Genomic DNA, 11,725 nt, shown 5'->3' with positions numbered 1-11,725 from the left:
AGAAACAATCTCGCTGCTAAAGTGCAGAATCGTCCACTTATTTGTTTGGCGCTTTTACAAGAGTAAGAAGAATTGGATTTTTGTCAATTTTATTTGAATTTTTAAGTTAAAATAGGTCGATGTCTACATAGATAAAGTCAAGAGCGTGCGCAATGCCATTTTTGTGCAATTCTGAGATGTTTTTTAAGTGAAAATAGGTCGACGTGTACATGAATACCGTGTATGTGAAATTCTTAAAAACGCTGCAAGCAGTGGGCGATTCTGCACTTTCTCCCAATTTCGCACCTAATCTTCGTCATGATTAAGCACTTTTGTTCCATAAAAGTTCTAGCATAAGCGTAATTCAGCTAGCAAATTGTTCGAAAAAAGGTTGAGTTAAAAAAAAAAATTACTTCGTAAAAACAAAATGGTATAAAAAAAAAAAAAAAAAAAAAAAAAAAAAAAAAAAAAAAAAAAGAACTGGCAGTTTGCTGTAGCAGGGTGGGTCGCCAAAAAATCGCCAAGTTACCATAATCCGAAGATTCATCGAAAAAAGTGCCAGCATTTCTAGTAACAGTTTTTAAATGGAATACTATCATTATGAGTTATAAAGTATACTTTTTGTGTCTTATTAGGGCAAGTTATTAAATTATAAATTATAGAATTTTTTAAAGTGTGAAAACTAACAGTCTCTTAATGAAGAAAAAGTTACAGAAATGATAATTACTTATGTCTAAGTAAGAAAAGATATATTTATAATTTATTTAAATCTGTTACTAAAGGGATAGTAATAATCAATTACTCAAGTATATGTTAAAATCTAAAATAAACCTAACACTTATAAATGTAATAATTACTTAAAATGAGCTTTCAAAATATATTACCTAACTATGTTACTTCTGATTAAAATTTCTTACATGATAAAATATTTCTCAGATTGAATTTTCCTTTAAAACTTAAAATACATATTTTGAATATAATGCCACTCATGATTTATCTCCATATATATATATATATATATATAAAGGAAAATATATCACACTTGGCAAGTGTTTGTATATGTTACAAACTAGACAAAGGAAGATGAAATGAGTTAAATAAAAACTTGCCATATTCGAATAACCTAAACTTTCCTTCAGATTCTATATTGACATGATGTATCTGTTGTAAGCAGGACAATGATCATTCCGCCTCTATCAGTGTAGCAGGAGTGTATTTAAAAAATGTCAGAATCATGGGTTTCATAATAAAATTGACCATGTTTTAATCTTGAAATCTTTATAAATTTTCCCGATTTTCTTACGTCATGGGTTTCACTAACAAAATATTCATACTTTTGTTCAAGTTCATAAGCAGTTGAGCAATACAATTCTGAATACTGGTAGTTTGACCCAAGTTTGAATCTTCAGTATTCAGTATCTTGGGCCATCATACTGTCATGCCCCTAAAGTTATTACTGCTTGGCATAATAACAATCTCACTTGACCATGTTACCCACTTTGTCAAAATTAATATATCAGCTGCAGTCTCTCCAAAGACTCTCACTATAAAAGAGATTTAAAAAGATCTTTCTTAGAATACAAATAGGTTTGTCAACGTCCGTCAACAATTCATGAGCAATCACGCAAAGCATTTATGACTCATTTCAGATACAGTCAAAAGTCTTTAATCCGGACTCGTCGGGACTTCGGCGATTCCGGATTATCGATTTTTCCGGATTATAGATCACCAGTTTAAATCTGGTAAGATGGCATGCAGAAATTATAAAATTAAAAATATGACACCGTAATTTATAAAATAATGAGCAATTATGATCTAAAGGTTATCAAAATTTACAAAAAAAAGAAGCTTAATATTTATTTGTTTACTTTATTAAACATTTCTTTCAACGCGCGCATGCGTAAAGCATACCTTACGCATAGCCGAAATTAGAAAATTGCAACCAGAAAACTATTTGATTTGTATTCGTGATATTTATAATGACGAGGAATTTGGTTTAAATCATATCAAAGACGAAGTACATCGAGATTAAATACTACATTTAGTAAGGAATTATAAGCCGAATAAAATAAAAACATCTGCCCTGAAGATAACGATAGTGCTGACAGATCAACTTCCAGTTGCGCCGCGACGTCCCCCTCCGCGCAGAGCAGCGTGAAATTGATAAACAGATTTCGGAACGGTTAGATAAACAAAGGATATGCCTTTATCCATTTTTTGTAGCAATTCGTTTTCTGTTTGATGGACATCGAAACATACTTTCGTTTTCTAGATCCTTTGGGAGCTTCAGCATCGGAAATTCTACTTGACACAATCGAAAGTTCAAGCTTACTTTTATAAAATTGCTCTTACAGTCTGCAAAAAATAATAAGCCGGATCCAATTCGAAGATTAAGGAACAACGCAATCATCAATATTAACTGAAATAGATAATTAGATAATTTTAGCTTATACCGTCTGTTATACATTAAACGCGCACGCAAAAACGTATTCTGCGCTTGCGCAGACGCATATGCGCAGTCGTAAATGTCTTGCGCGCACGCGTAAGACGCCTATGCGCATGCATCAACGCGGCGCATGCGCAGAAAGATTTTAGCTTTGAGGTCCGGATTATGGGTGTCCGAATTAACGACTTTGACTGTACAACATTTTGAGAAGTGTTTCATCTACCTTTTACAGTATGGCTGCATCATTCAGAAGAAAATGATGTTGTCATGTTTAATTTCATTAGGCCTGATGCAGAATTAAATACTGGAACTGCTGGTTTTTAATAAGTCTAAAATACTGGAACTGCTGATTTATCCTACATCTGTTATAAGAAGAAATTATTTCAATGATATCCTAGAACTGCAGTTATCGTAGGGTACATATTAATTTGTCAACAGCGTTGGTTATTTCATAAATGGAAATGAGAATATTGCTTTTTCCATTCTCACTTTGGATATTCTAAATTGCAATAATGTATACAGCATTGAATTATGTCCAATTTAAGGAAAATTGGCGGAACATCATTTCTTATAAGTTTCCAAACATCTTTTCAGAAACTGTCTTTCTTACAAGATTTAGATGATGAAGATATATTTAGTGATCATCAGTCTGAATTCGAAAAACAGTGCGACTTTTCAGAAGACATTCCTTGTGATCAAAGTGACTATTTTAGAGGAAAAGATAAAACAACAAAATGGAAGAAAGAACCCTTTCGAATTCAAAGATGCATGGTGTCCCATAATATCATAAAAAAATTGCCTGGCAATACACGTATATCTAAAGATGTGGCTTCACCCATCGATGCATGGAAGCTAATATTTGACGACACAATGATTGAAATGATTGTGAAATGCTCTAATATTTATGTAAAAAATATTTCGCCAAATTTTAAAGAGATGCAAAACCTATGGAGAAAGAAGTGTTTTTTGCTTTTTTAGCACTTATGTAAATCCCATTCCCATTATCTATCCTCCCATGTAAACGTTAGAGAATTATGGGTGACTGATGGAACAGGATTGAATATTTTTCGTAAAACAATGAACTATAAGCGTTTTCTTCATTCGTGCCCTTTGATTTGATTATGTCGGAACACAGGATGGCAGAAGAAAGAGTGATAAATTAGCTCCAATAAGAGATATGTTTGAAAATTTTGTCAAGAATTGTCAGAAATTATATCATGTAGGGAATACATGACTTTGGCCGAAAAGCTAGAATCTTTTCAAGGATGATGCTTCTTTCTTAAGTATATGCCTAAGAAACCTGTAAGATATGGTATAAAGCTATTTACTGTGGTTGATTTTAGAACCTTCTATACTTTCAACATGGAAATTTACTCAGGTCAGTAGCCAGATGGGCCATACAAGAAAGTCAACAGTTCTTGTAAAAAAGCAAAGTGCGTCCTAACTCCATTATACAATTCAGGAAGAAACGTTACCACAGTTGGTATACCAGTTTATAAATTGGCCAATTTCTTACAGGAAAATAAAATTTCTATCCTTGGAACAATATGCAGGGATAAGAAGATTATCCCACCTGAATTTGTGTCGAATAAGAATAGAGAACAGCATTCAACCCTCTTCGTGTTTCAAAAGGATATAATGCTACTTTCTTATATGGCTAAAAAGAACAAATGTGTCAACCTTTGTCAACTATGCACAATGATGACCATATTGATGAAAGCACGGGAGATTTGAAAAAATCTTAAAGAATTACGTTTTATAACATGACAAAAGGTTTGGTTTATTGAGATTATAAAGTACACTAGGTCTATCTGCCTAAAGGGAGGGATGCCTTCGTGGAGGACTTTCTAAGGGAAACTGGCTTGTATACACGTTACAAATGGGAAAAACCACGAAAACGCCCATGCAGCCAGCCTGTTTGCGGGATTTGAACCTCGGACCGAACTACCAGTGTTCAGCGACTTAACCGCTCAGCTGCTGGTGAACCCCACGAAAAAAGGAGCTGTTGATATAGTCGACGAAATGGGTGGCACTTACTCTGTGGCCATAGTATCAAACCGATGGCCTATGGGCATTTTGTTTTGTTATTAAATATTGACAGCATAAATTCAAAGATCTTGCTTTTATCTACTAAAACTCCACCAGAGAAGTTCAGGAATAGAAGGCACTTCTGATTTGGCCTTTGCACTTTTAGATCCTCATTTAAAATCACGACAGAAACAGAAGGAATACAACGAAGATTCTCTTGAAGATTCGCAAACAAAGAAAAGAAAATTATGTTACCGGAGATGTTACATGCGCTCAAGAGAAAAAGACAGAAAATCAAAAACTATGTGTGAAGTGTAAAAAAAATATACTATGTCAAGAACACTGTGAAATAGAAGCTTCATTCAAACTACAAAATATCTAATTCTTCTTGAGCCTAATTGATTTGAAAATTAATTAAATAACTCCTTGTCCATGCATTAATTCTGCATAATTTGGATTATAATTGCATTCAAAAATAAAAAACACAAATTTCTCATAGAAATCAATGATTCCTAGTCATCTGAAGAAAATGTAAGTACTTTTATTTGTTATTAATTTTAAAATTAACATTATCTTTAAGTTATTTTATATAATAAATGTTACAATTAATACAGAATGCATTATTTTACTGAATTGTAATAATATGTTTCATTTGGATGTCATTTAATTGCGACGCGCGTTCTCGTAACAATTAATATAGCGTGCGTCCTCCCGGGTTAACTACACACCGCTTAAATGTCATTATCAACCTATTTATTTTAGTTCTATATGCTAAATATCTTATAACTTGACTTGTACACCGCTAAAATCATGGCTTCCATATGATAAATATCTTGCAACTTAACTTTACCAAAGAATGTCTAACAATACATATTCTTTGACTATACACCGCTACAATCATGGCCAATTAGCTGTTGGTGAGCTTGGCGAATAAATACGCATCGCAACGGATCCGCTGCGGAAGCGCCAACGGATCCTTTGCGGATCCTTTGCGGAAGAAAACCCATGTTGACTGTAACTAACCATATGCAGTGCCATTTAAAGTAACTTTAAGTAACTGCCAATAGCTCGACACGTAGTCAAGCCATAAATAAAAGCACCATAAGTACACTCTGTTAAAAAATGAACCGCCATTTTTCTTTATTTAATACCACCACTAATCACATATGAAGTTTGCTGCTTCATTAATTATATTTAACACATGCACAATTACATATAACCCGCCATTACGAAATATTGGCGATCAAGTATCACGCTACTAAATACGACATGTCATCACGATAGTTCGTCCATCTCTGCACATGCGCTAGCCACACAATTTCGCCAACACCTCGTAAATCACCAAATTTAGTCGCGGGTTGCGTTTCCAAGGGGAGGAAGTAAAAATACGCTTCCCGTACTATACTGCGTGTTTGCGCGGTTCACTTAATTTTAGTTACTGCTCGCTGGACTGTCAACGAAACCCCCCAAAAATTAGAACTGTACAAGATACGGAAATTATAGACAAATACAGACAAGGTTATCTGATGCTGGGTATTCCAGAAATATGGTTCAAATTAAAACTAAAGACAAGTGCATAGAGGCTTCAGCGCGACCAGGGACTCGTTACCTTTTGAATGATTTTTTTTTATTCAAGCATTTTCATTTACTTTTATGAATACTACTAAATGGTTTTTTAACACAAAATAATTTTAAGCTGAAAAGAAGTTTTTGCTACTAATTTTTTTTAATTTAAATTTTTGAAGAAAAAATTTACAATTAAAATGACTTTCTTCTCCTACAATTTTCAATGTCTCCCCCCAGTTTTTTTTATTGTATTTATTAGAGTGTTCTGAATAACATCAAGCAATGATTTTGCAATTAATGAATTAGTTTCTGAGAAAAAAAAATACACTTTTATCTAAAATCTTTAAAACAAATATGATCTCAGTCACATTTTCATTTCAAATAATTTTTCTTTTCAGTATTTTGCAAAACTCATCATTGTTTCTATGATGTATATAATTTTAAATAAGCAGTAAAAATGATAAATAATTCAGTCCATACCTGTATATGTTTTAGGACTTAAAGCAAAAGGATTTATTGAAAAAATGCAAAAGGTTTCTCAGTTTGCATTTGCAGTTTAAAGAACACAAACTGTGTAAACAGACATTAAATCATTTCAATTTTCTTTGAAATTTTATTACTGAATTTCAATACACACACACACATATATATAAATCAAACCTAGTGGTATTTATTAAATTTGTAAATATAAACATAAATTACAAATCTTTTTTAAAACCTTACCTGGCCAGAAAAATTGCAAAAAATTTATAAAACGCAAGCAGGATTTTTCTTTACCTGTTTTCGTTTTGTAAAACATGTTCAAAACAATTTTAATACATTAATTAATTATAATATTGTTGCATGCGTACGAGTTCGTAATAGATTGATAATAGTTTGTTGTCATTGCACTCAAATCCGATGATAGCTTAATTAAATTTATTTTATCAACAGAAACAATTCAAAGTTCTGGAATTTTCCACAGAAATACTCGTACAAGTGTTTAGAATATCACTAAGCATAATCAGTAGTTATGCTTCAATCTAATAAGGACGTTAAACACAACGATGATGCGTTGTCTAGACTAGAGACTATTGAGTGACTTATGTGAAAGAAAGAACTTTTTATAGACATTTATGAACTCTTAAAGATTATTATTTTTTATGTGTGTGTTTCTTTTTCAGCTATTCTTCTAGAGAATTTTAAGTATATCATAGAAAATTTAAGTATTCTATTGCATTAGAACTGTTTGATTACTAATTTTTAATCATTTATATGTTACAGTTTTAGAAGAAGTCTTGTAGTAGGCGTAGAACTAACCTGTATAAGTATTGTGATATATATCTTTCAACTTCAGTATTGATTGATTTGTAAACTTTAATAGGTAAGTAACTCTTTTGTTTGACGTCACCATAATTTGTCATATTTCAATAGGCTTTCACCCTATTTCAATCTTGGATGGGGGTGTGATGTATGGGTGACGCCAACCAACAAGATGTATAGAGGGCGCTAACTCTCAGTCTGGAGAGGCGCCAAGAGGGAGACCTACAGAGAGGTCATAGGGAAGGCTCCTGGGAGCCATTAATGAAAACGAAATTAACTTGTATTACTTTATATATTTCAGTTATTAGTATTATAGTTTAGTATTAGTTTTTGTGTTTGTGAAATAAATGTTAAAAATACAAAAAGGTAGAGTTATTTCTCTATGAGGCGGTGGATGAAGAAAGGGATGATATCACACGATCTCTTACGAGAACCAGAGGTTTAGATGACGGTCTTGGAAAGTCCACATTTATCTATTTAGACGATATCATTATTACTAGTGATAATCTGGACCAACATGTACAGGATTTAAGACAGGTGTTTTCATTATTAAATGAGGCCGGTCTAAAAGTTAATGTCGAAAAGTGCAAATTTGCAGGCCCTGAATTAAAATACTTAGGTTACAAAATATCTCAGAAAGGAATCGAGACAGACGAATCAAAAATAATCGCTGTGCAAAAGTATCCGCCGCCAAATACGGCGAAGAAGCTCTCTTCTTTTCTAGGACTTTGTTCATATTATAGGTCCTTTATAAAAGATTTTGCAGCTATTGCTGAACCATTGTTAAAATTAAAAAGGAAAAAGGCAAGATTCTCGTGGACTGCCGAAGCCAGTTGTGCTTTCGAAAAATTAAAGCAAGCATTAACGCAAGCCCCGGTTTTGAAATTTCCTGAAAAGGATGAAAATTTAGAAATTTCAGCGGATGCTTCAGATTATGCGGTAGGAGCGGTACTTTCGCAAAATCAGCAGCCCGTGGCATTTTTTAGTCGAACTTTAAATCAAACACAAAGAAATTATTCCGCGACCGAGAGAGAGGCACTTGCAGTTCTGTTAGCAGTGCAAAAGTTCCGAGTCTATTTTGGAAGGGCGCCAATAACAGTGTATTCTGATCATGCGGCGGTAACTAGATTGTACTCAGGGAAAAACTTATCCCCAAGGTTAATAAGATGGGCACTCAAGTTACAAGAGTATAATCTGGTAATCAAGCACACCCCCGGAAAGGAAAATATCGTAGCAGATGCCCTATCCAGAATAAAAATAGATGAAGAAGGTAATACTGTAAAGGTGGCAATGCTCACAGCATGTACAATAAATTCCCGAGAAACTGTAATAACCGAACTGGGTAAGGATCCTGAGTTTAGAAACATTTATGAGTATTTAAAGGATCCTGAAAATTTTAGCTACCAAGATATTGTGGCGATAAGAAATAGGGCGGCCCATTACGAACTAATAGATGGTCTATTATTTTATACAAAAACTACAAATTCCAACAACGAATTTCGACCTGTTATCCCAGCTAGTCTTAGATTAAATATCCTGCAGGAGTTACACGACAACCCATTAGCTTCTCATGCTGGTATTCGAAAAACTATCCAACGCGTATGCGAGGCAGTCTATCTTCCTGAACTGCAAAATTTAACAAGGGCGTATGTCCAGTCCTGCCCAACATGTCAAGCAGTTAATTATATTAATTTCCGCCCGGCCGGGTTTCTAAATAGTATTAAATCCGAATTTCCAAATGAAATAATTGGCATCGATTTATTGGGCCCTTTCCCAAAAAGTCAGTTAAATAAAAGTCGGTATCTCCTTGTTATGGTTGATCATTTTAGTAAGTGAACCGAAATTGTTCACTTAAAACGAGCCTCCGCGAAATTAGTTACTGATTCTATTTTAAATAAATATATTTTAAAATACGGGGCGCCCCTAAAAGTTATATCGGATAATGGTCCTCAATTTGTAAGTAATATATTTGAAGACATGTGCCAAAAACTGGGCATACGTCATTTAAAAATGGTCCCGTATCGGCCGCAATCAAATATAGCGGAACAGGTCAATAGAAATATAGTGAAAATTATCCGTAGTTATGATAAAAATTTTCATAAAAGCTGGGATAACAATGTCAATGAATTAGCTTTCGCCCTTAGGACCGCAAAACATGATACAACGGGCAAAACTCCTGCTGAGTTATTTTTAGGCAGAAAGATTATAACGCCGTTAGATAAATTATTTTATGTTCAACAAAGAGCCCCAGATTTTAAAATGGGTGATATAGAAAAATTAATTAAAGAAGCAGAAAAGAACACTGAAGTAGCACAGAGAAAACAAAAACTTTATTACGATTTGAAACGACGGGGAGTAACTTATAAAGTAGGAGATGAAGTATTAAAAATTAAGCATTCACTTTCTTCAGCACCAGAAGATAAAACCGCCAAATTTTTTCCACGATTTGAAGGACCATATGTCATAGAAAAAATAACTCACGCTGTAGTGGTGTTAAAAGCCAGGAATGGTGAAACATGCTCCGCAAACATTGACCAGATAAAACCATACTATGACCGTAATAAAATGCAAATATTTAAAGATCTTTTGCAGGATCCGGCACGGCAGGCACTGCAGGCACAAGCTCCAGAGGTGGAACAACGACAAGCACAAGGGCAAGCCATTAGGAGGCAGGAGCAATTGAAAAGAAAGTTTCCCTGTTGGAAAATTGAAGGTAACAAGAAAAAGAAGCCGTTCCACCGACCAGAAAAGAGAGCGCACGACCACCCCCAGAATGAAGAAGGGAGAAGTACGACGAATGCAAAGAGAGCCAGGAGAAATAACGGCAACTAGGATTAGGAACGGGGGACGTGGGCACCATCCCTTTACCGTTATGGTTAATTGGTTTAGCGCCACGTCCTCCAATATCCAGAGCAAGGCCAGAATAAGGCCACACGTGAGACTCGCACCAGACGCCCAGACCCAGCACCCTATTCATCCGGGTAGCAGTCCAGCCGACCAAAGTGCTCCCGAGGAATACTCTAAGCCAAAATGCCAGGTCCAGTGTTAATTTGTTTCCAGGAATAAAAAGTACAGTGCCAAACAAAGGCAGAATCTTTACATAGGTTAACATACAATTACATAGTTGATCACAATAAGATTATAGAATTATGACATTAAAGATACCTGGTTATCCGCCAAACAGTAGGTCTATTACAATAACATACATATGCAAAATTTGGTTAATAGTAGTAACAATTTGTGCGGCTACTCGTATTTGACAAATTACCTTTTAAATATAAACCTTACAATTGCACTTATATATGTCATGTTGTTTAGATATATATTATAAAATACAAATATGCAGACATTGAAAATGAGTTATAACAATTAATACATTATTCTGCAAATTAAGGGCTATTCACTTTGTACATATTACTGTTTGAAATTTAAATCCTACAAGTACGCTTATGCATTATGTATTCAAATCATACATGATGCTGCAAGGATACAATACATATACTTAACTTACCATTACATATGCACAAACATATACACATGTAAACTCCTGTTAAAAGTATTAACAATTTGTACAGATTATGGGCTACACGTGTTTGGCGTATTACCTGTTTTTAAAAATAAGTTTTACAATTACACTTAATTATGTCATACAAAATGGTGAAATATTACGAAATACAAATTGCGATTATTGATAATGAGTAGCAGCAGTTTTATACATTATTCTGCTGATTATGGGCTACTCATTTTTACATGTTACCGTTTTAAGTTTAAATCCTTCAAGTACATTCATGCACTGTAAATTCAAAACGCACAAAATGCTACATAGAAATATTACAATTACTTAATCAGTCATTGCATATACATATACCACCAAATCATATGTTAACTTTTTACTAAGTATAGGGACAATTTGTACAGATAATGGGCAATTCGTATTTGACATTTTACCTTACAGGCAAAAATCTTACAAGGACACTAATTTGTGTCATACAAATTAATTAAGAAAATATTATACAAATATGTAAACATTGATAATGAATAACGACATAATCAGTCATTGCTTATACATATACCAATACATATGTTAATGCTAAGTAGAGCAAGAGAGTGCTTTGTGATACTTTATAGCACCACCGCCACAGGGCAATTTTACATTATAATGACTGAAAATACGAAATACCACTCATATATACCGCACACATTGAAATGGTTTTTTGTAATTGGGATAAGACGATGTGCTTACTCATAAATTTTCAAACCTTTTGACAGATGCAATTATTTATATATTTGCATGCTATAATATACAGAGCTTTTACATTAATTGAGTATACGTATATACTTAATTTTAACATGTATTTGCATAGAAACATTGGACATACGGAAACATAGAACATTGGACATACG

The sequence above is a fragment of the Stegodyphus dumicola genome, chromosome X2 (assembly GCF_044657685.1).
Source record: "Stegodyphus dumicola isolate Sdum_Otavi_A_Nest chromosome X2, ASM4465768v1".
Taxonomy (NCBI): domain Eukaryota; kingdom Metazoa; phylum Arthropoda; class Arachnida; order Araneae; family Eresidae; genus Stegodyphus; species Stegodyphus dumicola.
The sequence above is the reverse complement of the archived record's forward strand: the minus strand, read 5'-3'. Positions refer to the sequence as shown.